The following is a 26,772-nucleotide window of genomic DNA, read 5'->3' as shown; positions in this document are numbered from 1 at the left end:
CGTTTTTTCAGATTTTCAGAATTGACTATTTTGGGGATAAATACATTTTCAAATCTGCACCCCTCAAAATATCAGAAACAGCTTTTACGAACATTGTTAAACCCTTGAGATCTTCATAGTAATTGAATCAAAATGGAGGTGAAATTTAGAATGGTCAAATTGTGCCGGTTATACGTTCATTTAGCCCTAAAATTTGCACATTTCCAAAAGATAAAAAGAGAAAACCCACCATACAATTTGTTCTGCAATTTCTCCCGAGTAAAGAAACCCCCAACATGTGTGCGTTACTTGTTTTATGGGTGCACAGCGAGGAGCAGAAGGGGAGGAGCGCCCTGCAGCTGCAAGGATTTTAGCTTCCCCATTGGCCCCTTTTGTGGGCTATAAAATTTTCGCTTTTTCGTTATTGGGGCCATGTGACGGCATTTTTTTTGCTGGAGGAGATGCTTTTTCCAGTGTTACCATTTTGGGGTTGGTATCCCCCATTGTTGAAAATTTAGGGACTTTTTTTTTAGGGCAGGAGTAGAAAAGTATCAATTCTGTACTGGATTTTTTTTTTTTTGACCGTATAGCCTAATAATCATGTTATCACCAGAATATTTTTTCTTACATTTTACTAAATTTGTCAAATAAAACCCTAATGTGGGAAAAATCTATCCTTTTTGCATTGCCGTCTTCCAAGTGGCACAACATTATTACTTTTTTGGCTACAGAGCTGGTTGATGGCTTGTTTTTTGATCACTTTTTATAGCATTTTTTTGTGGGATTGAATAGGTAAAAATCATAATTTTTGGAGGGTTTATAACAGCTTTTTTAACGGCGTTTATCGTGCTGGTTCAATAATTATTTACTGTTATTCTATGGGTTGTTACGGACGTGGTGATACTATCTATGTGGGGTTTGTGTTAAGATTTATACTTTCTTTTGGGTTATATGTCTCTTTATATGTTATGGGGCTTTTGGACATTTTTATTGATTTCTTTCTTTATTTTCTTATTGAATAACTTTTTTTTTACTTTCTCACTTTTTCCACCATGGGACCTGAACAAGCAATCATCTGATTGCTTGTTCATGATAATACTCTGCAATACTGATGTATTGCAGGGTATTAGCAGTGTCAGCCTATGCACATGCATAGGCTGACACTCTGCCTGTAAGATGACATCATATAGGCCATCTTACTGGCAGGGCCTGCAGGCAACACTGGGGTCCAGGTCGGACCCCAGTGATGCCACAGCAATGATCGGTGCCCCCCAGAAAATGGTTTGGGAAGGGGGGGGGGCGATCGTGGGGAAAAGACCCCCCAAACCAAGTTAAATGCCGCGGTCGCGCTGACCGCGCCATTTAACAGGTTAAAAACCCGCGATCGGAGCCCATTCTGATAGTTTGAGGGGTGCAGATTTGAAAATGGGTTGATTATATAGGGGGTTTTGATGCTAAATATGTAAAATTTCATTCAAAACAGTATTTATACACAAAAGAGTAAATTCTGAAAATACGGAAAATCGCTATTCGATTTGTAACCCGCGTGACATCTGGATAATATATTTTGATATTTCAAAAATTATGAAAATGTAAAGTAACATATGGGAAATGTTATTCAGCAACTTATTTAGGTGGTAAATTTATCTACCTGAAAATGTAATGATTTCGAATTTTAAAAAAGTGAAATTTTTCCAAAAATTAATCATTTTTTAATTTTTTGGAAAATAAACGCAAAACAATCAGCCAACATTTACCACTAAAATGAAGTACAACATGTGGGGAAAAAAAACTATCTCAGAATCGTTTAGATAAGTAACAGTGTTCAAAAGTTATAACCATATAAAGAGACGCAAGTCAGACTCCCAAAAAATGGGGCTGAGCCTTAAGCTGTAAAATGGCTGCGTCCTTAAGGGGTTAAAAAGGATATGGAAACCTGTCACCTGGTGAAACTGTTATATCCTAATAACAGGTTCCCATTTAAAAGATTCTGTGAAATATATAGTATAGCTATTGTATTTATTTTTGAAAGCTAAAACCAAGACTGTGCCTCCTCATACAACAGTCTAGCCCAATGGCGTAGCTAGGGGTTCAAATAAGGAGGGGGACAAATAAAATCAAGTGGGCTGCAAGTTAAAGGAAACCTACCACTTGTAGTGGCAGGTTTCTGATGGAAATACCGGGCACCAGCTCAGGGTGAGCTGGTGCCGGAGCTTATTTTTGTTAGTGTTTTAAACCGCAGTATCACGGTTTAAAACACTTTTTAAACTTTATAGCCGGCGCAGGCAGGTACGCGCTCGGCGCTTACCGTGCGCGTGGCTACATAGGAAGTGAATGAGAGCCGCGCGCATGGTAAGCGCCGAGCGCGTACCTGCCTGCGCCGGCTATAAAGTTTAAAAAGTGTTTTAAACCGCGATACCGCAGTTTAAAACACTAACGAAAATAAGCTCCGGCACCAGCTCACCCTGAGATGGTGCCCGGTATTTCCGTCACAAACCTGCCACTACAAGTGGTAGGTTTCCTTTAAGTTATGGCAGTTTTAGAGGTTGTCAAAGTCAGAGGTCCATAGCTCCCTGTTTTACCAATTCAATTCAGCTATATCGGTCACTTGTAGACCATAATATAGAGAGCGGCCACACTAGGCATTTGCATTATGTGTACAACAGCCGTACAACAGCTTTGCCAAATCGCATATTTGCTTCTGTTGAAACGCGCGCGATCGGTAACCAGCACCTGTATTTGCATTGCAAGACTGGTTGCTGATTACTGGTTGCATGCGTTTAAAAAAAAAACTGGTCTGCAGTCTAATTTAAATGATTCCCAATGCCAGTCCTAAATCTAATGTAATCACCACCACCTATCAGTCTGCAGTCTAGTGTTATCACTATCCAGTGTCAGTTCTCAATGTAGTGTAATTACTGCAACTACTCAAATGTATATGAGTACATATATCACACGAATGTAAAGCAGAATCCAGCGCTTTACACAAAAATAAGCAGGTGACCACCGCGTAACACAAATATAAGGGGGTGACCAGGGCATGACACAACTATTAGGTGGATACCAGCATATTACACAAACACACCTCCCCTTGTTTCCTAAACCACGCCCATTGTCCCATGCCTCGTCCCTTTCCCAAACATAGTATATCGACCACAATGGCTCCCACATGGTAAAATGCCACCTTCCTATGGCCAACCCCTCTAAGAACCCATATACTACCGCCTAATGCAAAATATAATGGCACTTCACTTTTATTTATCCCTCCTTCACAATATATAATACTTTCTGTACTCCTAGCCACCTCTACTCCTCATGTTGTATCACCTCTCTTTCTCCTCTTTTGCTTGTAGCCACCTGCCCTCCATTCCCCTCATATTGTGGCCTCCCTCCTTCATTCCCTTCATATTGTGGCCTCCTGTTCTACCTTCTCCATCCACCTCATATTATGGTCTCCCTCTTCCATACACCTCATATTGTGGCCTCTGTGGCCTCCATGCCCCCTCATACAGTATAGTGGCCTCCTTTCTTCGATCCTTTCTTTCTCATATTGCAGAGTCCATTTTATTTTTTTATTGTGGTCTCCCTCCTCCATCATATTGTGGCCTCCCTCCTCTATCCACCCCATATTGTGGTCTCCTGTCCTTTATTCAACCTCATATTGTGGCCTCCCTCCACCATCCTATTGTGGCCTTCTGTTCTCTCACTAGAATGTTCGATGCACTCGTAAGGGTGCTAGAGGGTCTGAAGCTCTCATACGGGGCCTAGAGGGTCCAGCGCTCTTGTACAGGGTGCTTGTACGGGGAGCCATCTTTTGGTCTCTACTGCTTTGTTGTCCAGCATAGAGCTGAAGAGCTGGTGCTTTGTAAGGATATCATGGTATTAGTCCCTTAATACTGCCTCTGTGTATCTAAGGAAGACTTCGGGGTAGTTTAAATGGATTTGGGTTGCGCCACGGGGCAGAAAAGTAAATGTATGTTATTTTAAAAAACACAAGAAAATGTGGGAATACCCAGGGATTGTCCTACATAGAAATCTGAGAAGAACCTTCCGTGGATGAAATTCTTAGGGTAGAACCTTCTAAGGCTCACAATCTATGGAGATGGAGGGGAGGACTGCCACCACTTCTTGACTTCTTGGGGACCTTGATTTTAGTGTGGATCTCTGGTATATATGTGTCTGGAACTATGAGGTATATATATGTGGCTGGCACTATGATGTATATCCATATGGCTGGAACTAGGGTGTGTACAAATATATATGTGGCTGGCACCATAGGTCCTTATGTCAGGGTCAAATCCCCTAATGTAACATTCTATTCTATATACTCCCTCTATCCATTGCATATTGTGGCCTCCCTCCTGCATTCTCTAAATATTGTTGCTACCTGTCCTCCATTTTCTCTTATATTGTGGCCCCTCTCTCCTACTGGGATTTGAACAAAAAAGAAAAAAAATGTACTTACATTTCCATCATTCCCCTGCAGTCCTACTTCCTCCTCTCTCCGGGGCTCTGAGATTACTCGAAGGGGCAGGACCAGCTGAGGGGTGGAGCTACCTCCACACGTCTCTGCTATAGAGCAAAAACAGAGACGTGTGAAGGCAGCAGGAGCTGACCGTCTCAGCTCTGAACCTCTAGTGAATCAGGTCAGGGACCAGGATGCGGGACACCACAGGACAGTGTTCCTACTGCCTTGGTCTGCAGGTCAGCGTCAAAATACCGGGACTGTCCTGCTGATGCGAAGACAGTTAGGAGCTATGTGCAAATATAAGTAAGAGACAAGCACATTACACAAATATAAGCAAGTTAATAGTGCATTACACAAATATAAAGGGGTGACCAGGCATATGCACTACCTTCGTGTCTCGGAACTTTCCTCTCCCCCATTCCAAACAAATGGGACCCCTTTAACCCTCCTAAAAACTGAAATGCCACCTTCCACTGACAAGTCATCTCCTCACCAGTGTTTCTTGGAAAGTCCTCCTCCTCCATTCCCCAGGGTCTCCAGCAGAGCTAATCATCTGTAGGACTCAGATATCACCATACAAAAATCTATCTAATGTACTGTCGGCCCAGAGGCGGAGCTAAGTAAAACCTAGAACCGATTGGCTAAGGATCAGTGCTAGGTTTCACTTCATCCCTGCATGGAAGCTACCTGCAGAGAACATACTGGCAGCTTCCATGTATCCCTGCAGGATATAGGGAGAGGTGAAGAGCCTGCTACGTGTACTAGAGACACAGCATTCAAATCAATCTTTCTCCTATGGACACATAGAGTTGAAAGCTGGGGTATGGGTGCTTCAATGTCAGGGGGCCCAGAGCCATCGCTTCCCCTCTAATCACAGACGTTATCTTACAGGTGCTGCCTGCGGACAGCCCTGTAGTCCTGATCAGACCTCAGGGCTGCCATGGGAACGATCTGCATCCCCCGAAGACGTAGTGCGGGGGAAGGGCGGTTGAGATCCATTACAAACAGTTTAGATGCCCCGGTCACACTGAAACATCCGCGATCAGAGCCCACCTCGACCGCGGGTGTTACACTGGGATTTAAGCTATTGACTGCAGCTGACATCCAGTGTATTCCGATGCCGGCCCAGCTCCTATCTCGAGCTGAACCAGCATCAGCTCTGCGTCAGATATATTGGACGCTGAGTGCTAAGTCACAGGAGTTAATAACATTCCAAAAGGTGAGCATTTAGTTATTTTTTAAAACACATTCTTAACCTTTTATTGACATTATTAACCAATCTGCTAAATTTGCTGAATGTATCTCTGCCTTCATTTTTTTTTTACCATCAATTTTCTTGAATATTCTCCAAATTCAGGGAAAACTATTTTATTCCTACCGTAAATACTTTAGCATAAGACAAGTTCTTTAGCACAATTTTTGTTCAGAAAATGCTTCACTTCACTCTGGTGCTCATCACAGCTCCTTTTCTCCCCGCAGCTTCATGCTCATTCAAATGGACAAGTGAAGCATCTGTATTTGGGACCTGTCTTTGACCAATCCCACAGTTCATTAGATGTGAGTCCCTTTATTATATAGAAAGATCTAATCCAGTCTGCTTAACAGCCATGCCAGAACTGGGCAGACTGAATATCCATGCATTTTATATTTCTATGTAATGAGGGGACCCCCATCCACTGCACTGTAATTAGCAATTCGTGGGGTCAGGCACAGATAGGTTCCAATTACAGGAGCTTCACACAATCATGTTCAGCACAGATAGTGTTTGTTATATGAACTATGTCCGTGCACACGCTAACGACATCAGAGTATTTGTGCGGGCAGAGCGGATGGACACTTCTCTGCCCCCTTTGTAGAGAAGCCCAGGAGACAACGGGTTTCATTTTTTTTGTTTTTTTAACGTGGGGTCCATACCAGTGGGGGTAAAAGCTGGGCATTTCATTTTTTGCAAAATAGTTTTTATTAGCATTTTTCATAAAAACTAAATCTGTACAACAGTGTACATTTAAAGTTCCATATCGCAGGCTTATAATACTTGTTCTTAGTGTACATCACCTTGAGCATGGTTTACATAAAAGCTGTACATACAATACTATATTTCAGCTTGTAAATGATCAATTATTCCAGATTCTTTCCAGATCTCAGAGGGGGTTACTAATTGATCTATGATGCTGGACATTTCATTTCTTGGAGAGGCATGTGCCCAAAGTATTTTCCACCAAAGGCTTATACTAGAGACAATTTTTTTTGTTTTAAAAATTTAAAATTTAAAATTTGTTGCCTTGGCTTATATTTGGGTCAGCTAATAATGTAGTATGAACGTTAAATTGATTGTGACTCTAAAACCCAACAGAGAAATTCTTAGCTTTATTATATGTTTATATATATAAACATATATTTATACATATGTGTATATGTGTTTGTGCATCTCGTATATATATATATATATATATATACACATACATACATCTTATTATATGTATTTATATGTCTTGCCTTTGATTATGTAGACTTGCCAAGATGCCTAATTGCAATCACTGTACCAATAAAACTGGCAATAAGGAACAGAGTAAAGAAATAATGCTACATCGGTTTCCAAACTATGTTATAAGAGTACATCAATGGTTCATCAGTACTGGCCAACAATTGAAAAACTTTTATGAACTGGCTAAAAGGATATGATGATGAAAAACAAAAAAATCTTACCAGACTTGTATATAATCAATGAAAACAGCAAAAAGGAAGAAATGGTATATGCTTACCCGTAAGTTTGAAAAAAGCTTGTGTGGGCCTTGCCAAGATGGTTGGAAAGCTGATCCGGTAGGAAGCACTATAGAGTTTAAATGGATAGGCAGGTGAGGTCCATCAGCAACAGGCAAAAAGGTAATGGCTGGTAAAAAAGGCTTTTATTCACACATGATTAAAACAGAGATACCATGGGAACAGGTAACACGTTTCAGACCCCAAAGAGTGACATCAAAGACATTGATTATATGCCTGATCAGGAGACATTAGCGTATTCTACTCCCTCTGATCTAGCTTCCTTTGTAGAAGAAGCTCCCCAGCAATCAGCCATAACTGACATTCCTACTACTGAGGCAGAACAAGTTATAACTAGGAAGTTCATAATATTTGAGTAAGGTCAAGATCAGCTAATATTGAAAGCAAAATGCTTAAAATCACCTGGATGTGCAAGTTTGGTAAGTTGGTAGGTGTGTCAAGTTTTGAAAAAATAGTTGAGGGAAGTTATTGAAAAAAAAAAAAAGGGTCAGAACAGGTTGGACCCCTTTATTCTGAAAATGGGGCATTGGTGACTGGAGGCCAAGAGAAGGCGGTGATACTTAATACGTTTTTTAGCTCCGTTTATACGATAGAAGAAAGAACTTCTGACGTGGTGGTGTCAGTGCGGGTCATGCATCCTGTAATATACTAGACTGGCTGAATGTAGACATGATCCAATCTAATCTCAATAAAATCAATGTGTACAAGGCTCCTGGACCAGATGGGTTACACTCCAGAGTTCTTAAAGTACTCAGTTCTGTTATTGCTGTACCCATGCCCGTCTCCAGGTTTCAGTAGGCCCCTGGGCGACAGTGCCTCAGTGGGCCCTTTGCAGTCAACTCACGTTCCAGCATTAAAAATTAAAAAGCTAAAAAACTGTCTCCTGTTCCCTGAAATATTCCCCAGTTTATCATCCCAAACAGCCGTGTCACGGTCAGGGCAGTTTTGAGGTCATTTAACCAACAGGGCGAACATAAAAATGTGTACCCCTCCACTCTGCCAAGTAATAAAACTGAAACTTCAACTTAGCTGCTGCAGAACCTCATAATACACGCTTTAGCTGCAGCAGAACCTCATATACACATCTCAGCTGCTTCAGAACCTCATAATACACACCTCAGCTGCTGCAGAACCTCATAATACACACCTCAGCTGCTGCAGAACCTCATAATACACACCTCAGCTTCTGCAGAACCTCATAATACACACCTCAGCTGCTGCGGAACCTCATAATACACACCTCAGCTGCTGCGGAACCTCATAATACACACCTCAGCTTCTGCAGAACCTCATAATACACTCCTCAGCTGCTGCGGAACCTCATAATACACACCTCAGCTTCTGCAGAACCTCATAATACACACCTCAGCTGCTGCGGAACCTCATAATACACACCTCAGCTGCTGCGGAACCTCATAATACACACCTCAGCTTCTGCAGAACCTCATAATACACACCTCAGCTGCTGCAGAACCTCATAATACACACCTCAGCTGCTGCGGAACCTCATAATACACACCTGAGCTGCTGCGGAACCTCATAATACACACCTGAGCTGCTGCGGAACTTCAGAATACACACCTGAGCTGCTGCAGAACCTCATAATACACACCTGAGCTGCTGCAGAACCTCATAATACACACCTGAGTTGCTGCGGAACCTCATAATACACACCTGAGCTGCTGTGGAACCTCATAATACACACCTGAGCTGCTGCGGAACCTCATAATACACACCTGAGCTGCTGCGGAACCTCATAATACACACCTGAGCTGCTGCGGAACCTCATAATACACACCTGAGCTTCTGCGGAACCTCATAATACACACCTGAGCTGCTGCAGAACTTGAGAATACACACCTGAGCTGCTGCAGAACCTCATAATACACACCTGAGCTGCTGCGGAACCTCATAATACACACCTGAGCTGCTGCGGAACCTCATAATACACACCTGAGCTGCTGCGGAACCTCATAATACACACCTGAGCTGCTGCGGAACCTCATAATACACACCTGAGCTGCTGCGGAACCTCATAATACACATCACTGCTTACACAGAACCCTCTCTGCTTCTCATGTACATTTGAGATGATTAATATCATTCACACATCCACACATGCAGCAAGACATATATACAGGTAGACAGCTATAGAGACATGCATAAAGATAGACAAGCATGGAGGCACACACACACTGACAGACAGATACATACAAACAGACACACATGCAAGCAAACACATCATCACACATAGCATACACTCACCATATGTATCAGTAATACACATCCATACATGTCACATGCCATCACACACCCTGTGGTGTCTGCAGCAGCCCTGGCATCACACAGAGGAGTCTTCAGGCTTCTCCTCCTCTTCGTCCTGATTTCTGAGCTGCCGGATTTCAGCATTACTGCAGCTCTGTGTGAAGAGGTGATAGGGGGGAGGGGGGGGGGGTTAACTCATAATGTGCTGCATCACACAGGCAGCTCTGTAGCCTCTGCCAGTGCTATGTGTGCTTGTCCGAGTGGGGGAGGAACAGTGCAGGACACAGCTCCTCATCACAGGAAGTGAAGAGTGAAGATGTGCACAGCGTTTGTGGGCCCCCGGCAGCTCTCTGGGCCCCGACACTTGCCCAGGTTTGTCGGGTGCTGGAGCCGGGCCTGGCTGTACCGCTGTCTAAAATCTTCAGGGATTCCGTAATGTCTGGTGCCAAGTGACTGGCGCAAGTCAAATGTGGTGCCAATATATAAAAAGGGCTCTAGAACTTTGCCAGGCAATTACAGGCCTGTAAGCTTAACTTCCATTATGGGGAAAATATTGGAAGGGTTAGTAAAAGACTATATGCTGGAGTATGTGAAATCAAATAGTATAATAAGTGACAGCCAGCATGGGTTTACTAAGAATAGATGTGGTCAAACTAACCTGATCTGCTTTTATGAGGAGGTGAGCAGATGCCTGGATGGAGGAGCAGCTGTGGATATTGTGTTCTTGGACTTTGCAAAGGCATTTGACACTGTACCAAGGGCTATTGGCTTGGCAGAAATCATTTGCAATTGGATTGAGAACTGGCTGAAGGATTGTATCCAGAGAGTTGTGGTCAATGATTCCTACTCAGAATGGTCACCAGTTATGAGTGGTGTGGTGCTTGGTCCACTACTATTTAATATATTTATTAATGATATAGAGGTAGGAATTAATAGCACTGTGTCTATTTTTGGAGATGACACCAAGCTGTGTAGTGTAATATGGTGTATGGAAGATGTTCATAGGCTGCAGGGTGTCTTGGACAAACTGAATCTTTGGTCATTTACTTGGTAAATGAGTTTTAATGTGGATAAATGTAAGGTTATGCACCTGGGGGTTAATAATCCAAAGGCAAAATATGTCCTTGGGGAAGTAAATCTGGGAGAGTCCCTTGTTGAGAAGGACCTGGGGGTACTAGTTGATCATAAATTAAATAACAGCATGCAATGTCCATCAGCTGCCTCTAAAGCCAGTTGGATCTTGTCATGTATCAAAAGTGGTATGGACTCTCTTGATAAGGATGTAATATTACCACTGTACAAGGCATTGGTTCGGCCTCACCTGGAATATGCTGTCAAGTTCTGGGCACCGGTCCATAAAAAGGATGCCCTGGAGCTCTGGAGCTAGAGAGGGTTCAGCGTAGAGCCACAAAAATGATAAGGGGTATGGAGGATCTCAGTTATGAGGAAAGATTAAAACAACTAGATTTATTTCGTCTGGAAAAGAGACGACTACAAGGGGACATTATTAATCTATTAAAATATATGAATGGTCCATACAAAAAAAATGGTGGTAAGTTGTTTCAGATTAAATCAAATCAAAAGACGAAAGGGCAATGTCTCCGTTTGAAGAAATCAAGGTTTAATCACCAGAGGCGACAGGGCTTTTTTACTATGAGAACTGTCAATCTGTGGAATAGCCTGCCTCAAGCTCTGGCCACAGCAGGGACAGCAGAAAGCTTCAAGAAGGGTCTAGATGCCTTTTTACACCTAAATAACATTGATGGCTATGTTATATAGAATTGTTTCCCCTAAATCCCTTCCTCATCGAATCCCTTACCTTCCTTGGTTGAACTTGGTGGACAAGTGTCTTTTTTCAACCGTATAAACTATGAAAAATTTAAGGAAAATGTTTAAACTGACATAGCTTCTCCACTGCCGAAACTCAGCCCAAAATCGGACGATATGCTTCGGGAAATCTTACTTCATAACACTTAAAGGGGTATTCCCATCTGGGAATTTAATTCATTTGACATATGTATACATTTCTTCAATTGGATGTTATTAAAAAAAATGTTCCTGTGTGAAGTAAATTTCTCATAAATGTAGTCATGTTGTGACTTAGAAACGAGATAGCTTCCTCAGATACGACCACCTCACATTTTGGCAGCAATGGCCAGACATGCACTATTGAGTACTGCCTGACCACCTGGCTTCAGCGTTCATTACCACAGTAAGGCTGTGGGACAAGCAGTAACTCCCAGACATTTCATATACAAAAACCTTTTGTTTCTGTGTGCAATCCCTCCAGCAGAGGACAAATGTTTATATATGGCAAATTAATGAAACTGAATGTGAATACCCAGACGAGAATACCCCGCATGCGCCGGTGCCAACTTGGAGGTGGTGGAAGTCCGTGTACCCACTTCTGCCAGTACCAGAGTTGGACATGAGTATGCGAAGACACATCTTATCGGTTTACACTCTGTCTTTTTTCTTGTGATCTCCTGTCGTCCCTCCCTCCCATCATGAATTTGTATATTGTACCATGTTTGTGAATATACATAAATAAATGAAGTAAGAAGAAAACCTTTGGTGAGTGCCATTCTACTATTTTTCTTTATTTGGATTGCAAAAATACTGAAGAGTTTGCCACACAGAGAACTAAATGATCATTCCCGAAGGAAAGAAAAGATGGATCGTTCGAAATATGCATGAGAAAATTTCTGTAGAATACCTTGAGGACATAATAGTCCGTGTTTTAAAGAGTGAACTGGAACATACCTGGCAATCTAAAGATCCTTCACTACCACCCAATTTGGCAAATTTAGAAAGACCAAGTAAGGAATTTGTCACACAGATGAGGATTGCAAGATTCTGCATTAGTATTTTTGTACTGCTGCACTGTACAAAAACTGTTTTTAAAGACAGAGCATTGAGAGGATAGGATAGCCCTTCACCCTCTGAAACCTATAAATAAACATTGTTTTTACTTGAAAGTAGGTCAGGGATAACACATATCTGTAGTTTACAAAAATCATATTGTATCGATCTTTTATAACACATAACTAAACATATTATCACTAATGATTCAATGTGACAATGTTTTTTTTACCATTAGATATTTGCATATAGACATTAATATGAAAATGTATAAACCCGTAAAGAAAAAAGGTTCTCACAGATTTGTGTCATTTTCTGGAGGTGGACGGATTGGTTGCCCTACAATTTGCTTAATTATGTCTATTGTATCAGAGCGATGAGAGAAGTGAGATGAGTGAGATATGAGTTATGGGGATGCATTGTCCACCTCAAAACAGAAAATGGATTCAATGTTTGTTAACATTGGCCCCTAACTGCTGCCACAGCCACTGCCCCACTGCATTGAGCCCCCTTTATATGCCAACCCCTGCCCCTCCCCTTAATATTCCAGCCACTGAGCCCCCAAGTAATGCCAGCCACTGGGTCCCCTTTATATTCCAGCCACTACTCCCTGAATATATGCCAGCCACTACCCCTCTTTATATGCCGCCCACGGAGCTTCCTGAATGCCAGCCACTGACCCCTCTAAGCCCCCTTTGTATTCCAAACACGCACCTCCCCTTTAAATGCCAGACACTACCTCCCTTTATATGCCAGCCACTGAGCCCACAAGTAATTCCAGTTACTGAGCCGCTGAAATAAAGCCTGGCACTGAGCCCCAAAACTTTATATGCCAGCCACTGACCTAACTGAATATATGCCAGCTAGCCACTGACTCCCCCCTGAATATTTGCCAGTCACTACATCCCCCCCCGGATATATTCCAGCCACTGACACGCCCTTTATATGCCAAACACTGACCCCCCCTGAAATAAAACCTGCCACCGAGCCCCCCAACGTTATATGCCAATCACTGACTTCCAACTCCCCAAGTAATGCTAGCCACTGCCCCTCACTGAAATAATGCCAGCCACTGAGCCACATGAAATTATGTCAGCCATCCAACTTTATGCGCCATCCACTTACTTCCCACCCTCCAAGTAATGGCAGCCTGTGCCCCCCTCCCCCTGAAATTCCCCTACTTTATATGCCACCCAGTGACCCCAAACCACCTCCCTGAAATAATGTGCAACATCCCCCACCGGGGCCTAGCCTTTTCTCGGGGCCTGGAGTCAGCCGGGGCCCGCAGTACCTGAGTAGCTGGCGGTTGCGGCCTAGGCATGCTAGTGTCACGGTGCTTGGTATGGGGAACCGGAGGGCTGTCCTACAGCCTGGCAGGTCTCCAGCAGGGTGGTGTTGGCAAGAAATGATGAGGGAGAGGCTGCTATAGCGGATCTCCCTGGGGCAACCCTTTAATGTCTAGAGTATGAGTCTCTGTGTGGTGGACAGGGTGCCCGTGATGGTGACAGCCGGAGTAGCAGGGACCAGACGGAGGCAGAGGTTGAACAGAAACACTTACAGTTCTTTATTGGAACCGACAGGAACATCAGCAACGTGCCTTTAACAAGATGGTGGAGTACTGGAGAGGTATTTGGAGGGAGTCACAGGATGTAGATCACCACCCTGGATGCAATGGCAGGCTGGGAGGTAGCTGTGTCCTGGAAGGATGCTTCAGCTTGATCCTGGATATCTTCAGGTATCACCCTTGAAGGTAGGATGATACCCCTTTCCTCACTACCTAGCTATTAGCTCCACTTCAGGCAGGGGCAAGGCTCTTCCTGCTCTGGTCTGGTGTGCTAGCTGTACAGACTCCAAAGAGTCTGTACTGGAGAGACTCCAGTCTGCTTCTGAGCTACTGCTCAGCTAACTGCTCTCTAGAATATTCTTGGCCAGGGGTTTTATTATCTCCCCTTGGTCAGGTGGTGGCTGCTCCTCCAATTACCTCTCAGCTCACAGAGACAGGATGTAACACAGATCATTGGATACTAGACTCTTACATCATACACAGATTAACTTCTGCCTTGCCAGGCAGGATTAACCACTGCAATGTCCCCTGTGTGATGTGGTGACATGCCATGGGGCTTATTCGCAAGCACTCCTTCACCATTGCATCGGCGAGGGTGTTGCAAATGCTAGTCCCTGACTTAATGCAAGTTAAAGAGCCCCCCAACTTTGTATGCCAGCCACTGACCCCCAACCTGCCCCCGAGAAATATTGCCAGCCAAAGTATCCCTATCAAAATTATGGCCTGTGTCAAAAATAGAAGACTGAAGATACCAGAAGATGTTTACCTATCAATGTTTCCCTCAGTGACTGAGCTGGAGCAAGAGAATGCTGCTCAGTCAGTGAAGGAAACAATGGAAAATGAGGTTCTGTGGACACACAAACTCTGTAGTGAGTTTGTGTATATGCTCACTTCCTAGCAATGTGCTGGGCAGTGGGATGCATGCACAATGAGAGCGTGGACAAGGCGACTCATCTCCTGCTCTCACTGTGCATGCCAGAGCGGTACTGCTCACAGCGTAAGCAACGCCTGCAGCAGTGAGCTGACGTCACTAAGGAGCTCCTTCTAGGAATCAGGCGTTCTTTCCCTGGTTCCTAGCGGACTTCCTTCCATTATGTCACAGGGGAGTGAAATACAGCGTGTTGGCTGCACAAAGGATCCTGAGGAAACAAGTGTTTTAACTAGAATTCCAGCCTCTGGGACTTAAGGGGGGACATTGGCAGAGAGTCAGGTACAGTAGTATAATGTCAATATTAGTTAGTGTGCACATCCCAGACCATGACAAAAGCACATATGCTTTTGTCATGTTATGGGCTTATGGAACATGTGGTACCCTGCATTAGTGACAGGTTACCTATAAGCCATAAGTCATAGAGCATTCCCAAGAACTTTTATTGGAGTATGAGTATGTGGGAGGTGGACCATCAAAATAGACCTAAGAAGATGAAGATGAAACTGTGATGTGATTTGCAGAGTGAGAAGGAGGACAGCTGTCATAGCAGGAGAAAGGGATAATGATGAGGTCCTAGAAACCACATGGTTAAAAGGAAGTGATACTTTGGTGGAGGTGGTGGCCAAGAAGCCATGGACAGCTGCCAGAAAAAAAAGAAAGGGAGCCAATACCCAATGGTTAGCCCGTAGCTACGTCGTCTGGTTCAAGTAGGCGCCAGTGTGTTCAGCGTGTACTGGTTGGCCATAATAGGACATACCAAGTTGAGACATTGGTCTCACAGCAGCAGACAGTGCATCAACTTTTATGGGACTATCTTCACCATTCTCATCCTCCGTTTGACGTGCAGAGCAGTCCACCTTATTTCCCTTTAAATTAGCTAAACCATTTAGGCCACAAATCATGGAGAAGCTGTGCTTTCTCTGATGTGCAGAATAAGGAGGACAGCGGTGGTTGAAAGATCAAGGGTTGGTGATCGAAAATGGGTAAAATGCATTGGTACTTGAGGCAAAGAGGTTGTGTCCGGGAAGCCATGGGCAGCTGTTAAAACAAGTGAATGTGGGGCCAATGTGCAGGAATCAAAGGCCATCCCACAGGGTGTCTGCAGTATGGCATTTTTTCGCACAGAATGCAGAACATGTTTCATTTGCATGCTGTGCCACCAGTCCATAAATTGTGGCCAAAGCCTTAACAATCTGAACATCTGTAAACACCTGCAGTGGCTGAAACACCAAAAAGCCTGTACACATCTAAGGCTCCCCATGCTGCATTGGTTGGCCCAGCCTGTTCCACCACCTCCCTAGTCACAAGGCCACCTGCCTCCACCACTAGCAGCAAAACCATTACACAATCCACACAATCCGTTCAGCACTCCATCCCCCAAATCATGGAGAATGGTCATCATACACAAGCTCTGGTCCATAAAAGGAGCATTTCAAAATTTCCGGCCTTTGAAATGCTCCCATTGACCCCTTAAGGACCAGGCCCTTTTTCATTTTTGCATCTTTATTTTTCACTCCCCACCATCAAAAATCTATAACTTTTTTTTTCCATGTAAAGAGCTGTGCATGGGCTTGATTTCTGTGTAACAAATTGCACTTCATGGTGCTGATATTTAATATTCTATGCTGTATACTGGGAAGCAGGAAAAAAATTCTGAATGCAGTGAAAATGACGAAAAAAGCCCATTTCTTGTGGGCTTGGATTTTACGGCTTTCATTGTACGCCCCAAATGACAGGTCTACTTCATTCATTGGGTCAGTACAATCATGGAGATACAAAATTTATATAGGTTTTATGATGTTTTCATACATTTACAAAAATTAAAACTTCCTGTAGAAGAAAACTTCTTAATTTTGCTGTATTCTGGCGCTAATAACTTTTTCATACTTTGTTGTATGGAGCTGTGGGTGGTGTAATTTTTGTGACTTTTGATGATTTTTTCAATGCTTCTATTTTTAGGACTGTGTGACCTTTTAATCACTTTTGATTGAATTTTTAATATTTTTCAAAATGGCAAAAAAAGTTCCAATTGTGCTACGTCTTTTTGCGCTATTGGGTTAAGGCTGGTGCAGATGGACCTGTGGTTGTCCCACTGTATAAAATTCCCAACCGCCAGTTTGTAGACAAAACTTCAAGCCTGGCAAGGTGGTGTGCGACAATGGCCAGAACCTGCTACCCGCATTTTTGGCATTCACACCCTGCTGCTGCCTGCCTATCTGCTCTACAGAGGAACTTTGGCCTGCCCACTCACCGCCTCATATGTGATGTAACAGCTAGGTGGAATTCTACTTTCCATATGCTGGAAAAGGTTGTGACAGCAGCAGGGAATTGTGGAATTTCATCTCTCGATTGCCTGGGTTAGCTGAAGTAGTGACCTGCAGCACTTTATTACCAATTAGTGGGCCAGTGTGGACATATTTTTCAGTGCTACACTGATTCCAATATTCCACCTATTAGCCCAATCTTTAACCTGCTTGAAAAAGCTCTTCAGGCTACGTCAGAGGATGTAATGGTGGCAGACGAGGAAGTAGAGGAGAAACAGATGCCAGGCCAGTACACACAAGGCTCGCAGTGTGAGTTCCCGGACCAGTGATCAGGAATTGTCCCACCAGGGGGAGGAGTTGGGTGACCCACTGCAGCTCACAGGCGTCACTGGAGCGTTGCTGCAGAGATGCAGAGGAGGAGATGAAACCTGCCACTGAGGACAGATTGCCATTGGGCAGCCTTGCCTACATGAGCTACTATTTGCTCCAGTGGCTGCATGCTTACAGACGGGTTGTCTGGATACACAACAGTGCCTAATACTAGTTGGCCATCCTACTGGATCCGCAAGGATAATGTATCACCCTTCATTCCAATACTAGAGTGTGAGACTAAAATGAGGGAGTACAAGCACACTTTGGTGCAGGCATTACTGGCCAACTTCCCATCTGCCATTGAGAGCTCAGTGGCACCAGAAGGAGGAGGAAGTTACCTCTCCTCAACCTCCACCACCATCAGATGGGGGACATAGTACCAGGAGGCAGAATGTGAATCACATGGTGGAAGATTATCTGTCCACATGTCTCCTGGTAATTAAGGAAGGGTCCTCCTTATTCATTTTCTAGGTGGGAAAAGCTTGCCCTCTATGTCTTGCAGGTGCTGTCCTGGGTTGCGCAAGTGTGTTGTCACCAGTGATGTCAGCAACTGGATCCACCTTTCTACAGCCAACATGGACATCCTTACATTCATTAAGATGAACAAGGAAAGGATCCTATGCAACTTGGTTTTGCCAATGTCTGAATGAGTTCTTCTTTCCTGCTTCAAATTAAAAATTTTAAATTCCACATTCCTGGAACAAATTTTTCTTTTCTGCATTTCCCACCATCTTAAAGCACTCTAGTCCTTACCAGCCCCATTTTAAAAAAAAATTTTGGTGCTAAAATCTGGGTCCCCAGACTTCAATGGGGTTTGTGTTTGGCCTTTGGCCCGAAACCAAATTTTGTTGTGAAATTCACATGAACCTGTCGAACTCCAATTTCAACCAACCCTCATCTCTACTTGTAACAACATTTGTGTATTACTGTAATATTAAGCCTGGTGAACATTGTCAGTATACTGTCTGGCAGTACCAAGCAGCTACTACCAGCCAGGGAATCTGTTCAGAGAGAAAGGAGACTCTACAATGTGGGACCAGGTCCCAGCACACCTGGGTCTTTCTGCTCACTTTGAACTCACTATGGGGATGAATGTAACTGAGCCGCAACATTCTAGTTTGTATAGAACTTTGCAGGTCCTGGATTTGCTCAACCCCCTGGTAACACTCAGCGACACTGTGATATGTGCTGACACTGATAGCAGGTGTCACTGTTGAGGGGGCCTGATACCCAGTTTGATACCCAGACCTGGACATGATTTTAAAATTTAAGTTTGGCTAATCGGATTCACTCATTACTACTCACTATTAATTAGGGTGATGCTTTTTCATGACGGTATGCTGACCCTTTATTTTTTTTGTCTGATTGTAAGTGGAACCACAAAACAGACTTACCAAGGACAAGTCTGTGTAAATGAGCCCTTTAAGCCCTTTAGCACACCTGGTCTCTCAGGTACCTCTTCTATTCCCTATTACCTGGGACAAGCTGTTCAGCTAACATGTGAGTGTGTATTAAAATGGAGTATTTGTGGAGACTGTTATTTTAGTAAGTTCCCTAAAAGGGGTTCCCCCTTCTTTGTGCTGAAAAACCCTAACCTGGCTTATACTTGAGTCTATAAAAATAATTAACACTGTGCTAACTTTTCTGATGTCCCTTGCAGGTCCTCTTCTGCTTCCGATGCTCCGTTGCCACCTCGGTTCCTTCGGATCCTCCTCGGGTTCTTCTGCTCCTCTTCGGCTCCTCTTTAGGAATTTCTGCTTATTTTTGGGTCCCCTCACGATGCCAGCGGCTCACAAACAATGACGTCGGCAAGCGGCTGACGTTATTTTGTGTGCCGGCCGAGCGCGAAGACCCGAAGAGGAGAGGAACATCCTGAAGAGGAGCCGAAGAGGAGCCGAAGAGGAGCAGAAGAAGGAGCCAAGGCGGCATCGGAAGGTGAGTACAGTGTTAATTTTTTTTTTACTACAGAGACTGGCTGGCTGTATACTACAGGGGCTGGCAGGCTATATGTGAGAGGGGGCTGGCAGGCTGTATACTACAGGGGCTGGCAGGCTATATACTAGAGGGACTGGCAGGCTATATACTAGAGCAGTGGTGGCGAACCTATGGCACGGGTGCCAGAGGTGGCACTCGGAGCCCTCTATATGGGCACCCTTGCCATCTCCCCATGGCAGGGTTCGCCAGACAGGACTCAGGTCCTCTTGCAGTCCCAGGCAGCCCAGGACCCTAGAAGGAAGCTACAATGATAATCCAAACTTCTACTCCTTCCTTCTACTGTATTGGTGTCCTCAGGTGCCTATACAATTAAAACCTGTGAAAGAGCAGGGAGTAATAAGTTACTGCTTAAATTGTCGCATTGGCACTTTGCGAAAAATACGTGGGTTTTGGTTGTAATTTGGGCACTCGGTGTCTAAAAGGTTTGCCATCACTGTACTAGAGGGACTGGCAGGCTATATACTAGAGGGACTGACAGGCTGTATACTACAGGGGCTGGCAGGCTATATATTACTGGGAGCTGGCTGTCTATATACTACTGGGAGCTGGCTGTCTATATACTACAGGGGGCTGGCAGGCTATATACTACAGGGGGCTGGCAGGCTATATACTACAGGGGGCTGGCAGGCTATATACTACAGGGGGCTGGCAGGCTATATACTACAGGGGTTGGCTATATACTACAGGAGGCTGGCAGGCTGTATACTACAGGGGCTGTCAGGGTGTATACTACAGGGGCTGGCAGGGTATATACTACAGGGGTTGGCTATATACTACAGGGGGATGGCTGACTACATACTACAGGGGGATGGCTGGCTATATACTACAGGTGGCTGGCAGGCAGTATACTACAGGGGCTGGCAGGCAGTATACTACAGGGGCTGGCAGGCTATATACTACAGGGGCTGTCTACAGACTACAGAGTGCTAGCTGGCAGTATACTACAGGTGAATGGCTGGCTATATACTACAGGGGCTGACAGGCTGTATACTACAGGGGCTAGAAGGCTGTATACTACAGGGGCTAGCAGGTTGTATACTACAGGGGCTGGCAGAATGTATACTACAGGGACTGGCAGGCAGTATACTACAGGCTGGCAGGCTGTATACTACTGGGTTCTGGCAGGCTATATACTACTGGGATCTGGCAGGCTATATACTGCAGGGGCTGGCAGGCTATATACTACAGGGGCTGGCAGGCTATATACTGGGAGGCTGTGACCAATGCATTTCCCAACCTTGGCTTATACTTGAGTCATACTGGGTGGGTTGGCTTATAATCGAGTATATATGGTAATCTTTATCAGTTCTTCACAGTTCAATATCTCTGCTTGCTGCCATTCAGTTCAAATGATTATTGTTTACTTCAAGTGGGAAAATACCACTACAAAAGATGAACACATGTGACCAAGATCATGTTCAGGCAAAGATCTGGAAAATCACAAAAACCTGACATAGAAAATATAATTTTAAAAATAATAATATCTATTTGCTACTACTGTAAAACTCATTTTATGTGTACATCTTAAAATAAATGCTTTTTTTCTAGTGGACAAGCCAGGATTGTTTTATCTACCTTTGTCCTTCAAATATCAACCATATTGCGCTATGTCCTAAAGTTGGGGATGCAGGAAATGTCGCAATGTCACAAATGCAAAATTGGGTGATAGCTTGAAAGTACTTTCATTCAGTCAGTAAAAAGCCTTCCAGAGATCGCTGTCTTATCCCTTCTTCTTTTATTGGCAGCTTTAATAGCAGTTTAACATGTCCATATTTTGAATTATGAGAAGCGCAGGAATTAATTTTCTGTGCTTTCATTGCCGTTTATATTGGTGGGCCCTGAGGATATTGTATATCCCTACATTTTCATTTGTTGATCACATGCTGTTAGGAAATTGATTTTCCCTACTGATGCCACGTAATGGAAACTATCACGTTGTACACATTGAGCTATGTAGAATAATTGTGTTGGAGTGTTATTAATAAGAAAGACTAATTAAACTCATCTTTGAAAATTATTTGGTTTGAAATGTATTTTAGAACAGGATGGTTAAGTTGTGTGTGTAAAGCTTCATTAATATGTTACTCAGCTTTTATTATGTGTTTTGCTACTGTTTAAATTTAATACAGTATTAACTGTAGCATTTTCTTAGTTGAGTTTTTCATGTTTTTTCAAACGTATAGTCAGATCTATTTATGGTCTGTAAAGAAATTAAATGCAAGCAATATGCTGGACTACCTATTACACAGTGGTATTATAAAACACTGGATATACATTGTGTTTTCTATTCACATACTGTAAATGTTTATTCTTGCATTTCCAGCTGGAACTGTAAAGGAAAACATGTGCCAGTAAATAGATATAACAAATAAGAAGATAGGTTGTTCTTTTATATTAATTCAAATTACTAGATCCAAAAAAAAATGGCAGCACCCCAGAATGTGAAAAAATGTGGTGTTTATTCCACTTGTAGCAATGTTTCAGCTGTGAAGCCAGCCTTTGTCACGCAATGAACATAATGGGGTTTATATACTAAGGGTCCGCGGATCGCATTTCCGTCAGACTTCCGGACATTTTCGGTGATTGCACGGCCATGACAGGTATTTAGTAGAGGTGGGCCAATTTGTTAAAATTCGTTTTATCACGATTCGCTGAATTTTTTGAAAAAATTTGATTCTACCCGAATTGAATCATGACGAATCACGTTAAAAAAACAGATATTTCCTGGCTGCAGAGAGCCTGTAGGGGGTTGTAGAATGTTGTGCCATGCTTAAATATGCATAGGGAGCGTGGTTTGGTCTTCAGACAACGCTGTGTTTTATTATAACACACACTTCACCAAAATAAACGAAGCAGGAGCGCTGATTGACAAGGTAACTTTGTGCCAGCTCAAAAAGACTGAGCTGAGGGCCAAGATCCCACTATATCATCAATGAGTTCACTCTTTTTATACTGACATCAGATGATTCCATAGATTACGACAGAACCTGTTCTGTTAACCCCTGATACATGTAGAACCCCCCCAAAAGAGTGGAGAGGGTGTCGGCAGTAATTCTGCATTGACATCACTGATAATTTTTCCCTTCAATTCGTCCGTCGGTGCCCGCTTTCAATCGGTCAATAATCCATCATTAGTATTGCTAAAGCAAAACACAAACAGGAGTGGATCCAAAACAGAGATGACCAGTAAATGGGATATTTGCATGTCCTCTGTGTCCACTCCTGCTTTTGGCTATCAATCCTGAGGCTTTTCATTCCTTCTGACAGATGAAATGAAGGTGGAAACTAAACATAGTGGCAACGTCAGAGCGATGGAGTGTGAAAAACAGCATTACGAAAATCACAGGGTGTTTCAGGGAGACAGCTGTCAGTTGGCTGCAGAGTGGCACAATGACAAATACTGGAGGTGGCGGAAAGATGGTAGGCCGCAGAGTGGCACAATAACAGAGTGTGGAGGTGGCGGCCGAAGCAGCAGCAGGAGGCCACAAAGTGGCACAATGATAAGAGTGTGGAGGTGGCAGCAACATGGTGGCAGCAACAGGGAAAGCCACAGAGTGGCACAATGATAGAGTGTGGAGGTGGCGTCAGCAGCAGCAGGAGCCCACAGAGTGGCCCAATGATATAGTGTGGAGGTGGCGTCAGCAGCAGCAGGAGCCCACAGAGTGGCACAATGATATAGTGTGGAAATGGCGGACAATTCCAGTCCCTGGTAAAGATGGTAGGAGGCAGATGGAGCAACTGGCAGCAGATGTGTGGGTTCTCCTTGGGGCAACGATGGCCCCCGCCGCACTGAACACCCGCTTTGATGCCACACTACTGGCCGGGTAGGACAGCTTCTCTACTGAAGACTCCACAAGTTGCGGCCACGAATCAAGTTTGGCTGCCCAGTAGTCCATTGGGTCCTCTACCTGAGGTGGTAAAGTGCTGTCCAGGTAGGGCACGCCCTGCTGGTGCATGGTGTGCTCCATGTCCTGCTGCTGCTGCTGGTAGCGGCTACCCTCCCCAATAGGCGGGTGAAGGAAGTTGCTCATTAAGGAATACAGACTTAAGCTGCTGCTGATAGAGCAGCTACTGCTCCTACCCCCCCAGCTCCCCACAGCAGCCGTGGCAGTAGTACCTGAGCGATGACTGCCAGGAATTCCCTGGTCAGACCTGACAGAGGATGGACAATGGCGCACATAGGCAGTGGCCAACTGTGTACACAGTATTTCTCTGTAGTATGCCAGTTGTTCCTCCCTCTCAGCTGCTGGAAAAAAGTCACCCATTTATGACCGGTAGCAAGGGTCCAAGAGGGTGGAGAGCCAAAAGTCAATCCTATGTTGACTATTGGGCTGTCACTAGTTAAGCAAAGCAGCATGCTGCGAGCCATTTGCGCAAGTGACTTTGAGGGACTCCCGGCCTTCATCTCCACTGTATACTCCCACGGTGCTTCTGGGTTATCTGCCTCATCTTCTACCTCCTCCTGTCACCTGAGTAGAAAAACCACAAATTACACCAGACTCTGTTTGTGCTCCAATGTCCTCCTCCTCCTTTAGTTCAGCCCCCACTGGACTCATGTGGCCATGAGATGTAGTCTCCATTTCTCCAGTGCCCTGACCAGACAGATTTTGCAGCATGAGTTCCAGGACATGAAGCAGTGAAATGACGTTATTCATCCCGCAGTCCTGGTGACTGACAAATAACGTGACCTCTTCAAAGGGCCTGAGCAAACAGCAGGTGTCACGCATGAACTGCCAGTGGCTGACATCAAAGTTACACATGGGAGTACTGCTGTCCGCTTGCATCATCAAAAAATCATTAATGGCTTTTCTCTTCTTATACAGGCAGTCTAACATATGGAGGCTGGAATTCCAACGGATGGAAACATTGCATATCAGACTATGTTGGGGGAGGCCGTTCTGACGCTGCAACTCGAGGAGGGTGTGCTTGGCTTTGAAAGAATGGCTGAAGTGCGTGTACAGTGCCCTGGCCATTTTTAGATTGTTTTGCAGTTGGGTGGAAGACTTCAGGAACCTGTTGACAACCAGAACACGTGCGCCATGCAGGGCGCAGGGACCATCCCTCCTCGGTGCAGCGCGGACACCATGTTCCTTCCATTGTCTGTCACCATGGTTCCGATTTTTAGTTGTCGCTGAGAAAGCCACACATTGATTTCTTGTTGCATGATGCGGATCAGTTCCTCCCCTGTGTGACTTCGTTCTCCCAGGCAAACCAGGTGTAGAACTGCGTGACACCACTGTGCCCTGCACATGTGGTATGATGGAGTAGCACTTGTGGAGGCTGAGGTGGTGTCGGAGAAGTAGGAGGCGGACACTGGCACAGGAGCAGCAGTTTGACAACGTGGAGGAGAAAGCGCCGTCTCTTGTTCAAGTTGTGGGCTGTAAAGGACATGTACTGGCCCTGACCATAGTTACAGCTCCACGCATCCGCGCTGCTGTGCTTCAACATTAGCTGCCTGGCCTCGCTTCACTTTTTGCTGCAGATACAACATATACCCACGCCCGGCTCCTCTGGTGTCTTTCAAAAAACTGCCACACCGCCGAAGTGGCGAGGGCTAGATTTTCGGAAGTCTGGAGGTTCTTTAAAGAACACACCAGGATCAGCAGGGGTTCCACCACTACCAGCTTAACCACCACCAGTATGCGTAGGCATATGAATGCTAAACACCCCACTCAATGGAACCAAGGCCGTTCACCTCCGGCCGGGCACACCACTGCTCCTTCCCCTGTGTCATCTGCTGCCTCTGCTAGTCAGCCTGCCCAGGACCCCGGCCCAAACACCTCCCGTGCGAAAACCACACCTTCGCCTCCACGATCCTCCACAGCATCCACCAATGTCTCCATGCGCAGTGTCCAGCTCTCTATACCCCAGATGCTGGAGCGCAAGAGGAAATACAGTGCAACCCACCCACACGCCCAAGCCCTCAACGTCCACATCTCCAAATTACTCAGCCTGGAGATGCTGCCCTATAGGCTGGTAGAGACCGAGGCCTTTCGCAACCTCATGGCGGCGGCCGCCCCTCGGTATTCAGTCCCCAGCCGCCACTACTTTTCCCGATGTGCCGTCCCAGCCCTACACCAGCACGTGCACAACACCAGCACAACATCATCCGTGCCCTGACCAACGCCGTTTCTGACAAGGTCCACCTGACCACAGACACGTAGACGAGTGCTGCCGGGAAGGGCCACTATATAACGCTGACGGCACATTGAGTAAACTTGGTGGAGGCTGGGACTGAGTCTGACCCTGGGGCTGGTCATACACTGCCAACGCCGAGGATTGTGGGGCCTACCTCGGTCCAGGTCTCTGAGGCCTACTATTCCTCATCCCACCCCTCCTCCACCTCCTCCGAATTACCATCCGTGGGCATGGCGCCATCAGTCGGTAACTCTAGGCACAGCAGCAGTGCCGTCGCTAAGCGACAGCAGGCGGTGCTCAAACTGCTGAGCCTAGGCGATAAAAGGCACACCTCTGCTCTGCAACTCGGCAGACTGACACATGTGCCATGCCTGGCCCATGTGTTAAAACTCATAGTTCAGCGGTTCCTCGAGACATACCCCAATCTGTCTGATTTGCTCACGAAGGTTCCCCGCATCTGTGCGCATTTCAGGAAGTCCAGCACAGATGCTGCCACTCTCAGGGTAGTGAAGCGCCGCCTCCAACTGCCCACTCACCGACTGTTGTGCGACGTGCCCACGAGGTGGAATTCAACGTTAACCATGTAGACTGCCAGATGTCAACTTCTACCAGAATTGGTAGTCAGGTCAGTCAGCTTCCTCAAGTCTACAATGAGGAGTGGACGTGGATGTCTGATATCTATCAGGTGCTGAGTAACTTTGAGGAGTCAACACAGATGGTCAGTGGCGATGCCGCCATCATCAGCCTCACCATCCCGCTGCTTGGCCTGTTGAAAAACTCTCTGGTCAGCATGAAGTCGGAAGCTTTGCGCTTGTCACAAGAGACGGGGGAAGAAGATTCCCTTGTTGATAGCCAAAACACCCTCAGGTCTGTTTCTCAGCGCATATCGGAGGAGGTGGATGAGGAGGAAGAGGAGGAGAATGTTGGCGAGACAGAAGAGGGGAGAATTGCTCAGTCCTTCACTGTTCAGCATCTATGGGCAGAAGAAGAGGAGTTGGAGGAGTTGTGTCCCAGTGAGGGGAGTGAATTCTTGCACGTTGGGACTAGATTTCATGCTAGGCTGCCTATCCCGTAACCCTCGCATTTAAAGAATTTATTCCAGCACCGATTACTGGGTATTCACTCTCCTGGACCCACGGTCCAAGCAAAATCT

Source organism: Engystomops pustulosus, chromosome 4 (assembly GCF_040894005.1).
Source record: "Engystomops pustulosus chromosome 4, aEngPut4.maternal, whole genome shotgun sequence".
Lineage (NCBI taxonomy): Eukaryota > Metazoa > Chordata > Amphibia > Anura > Leptodactylidae > Engystomops > Engystomops pustulosus.
The sequence above is the reverse complement of the archived record's forward strand: the minus strand, read 5'-3'. Positions refer to the sequence as shown.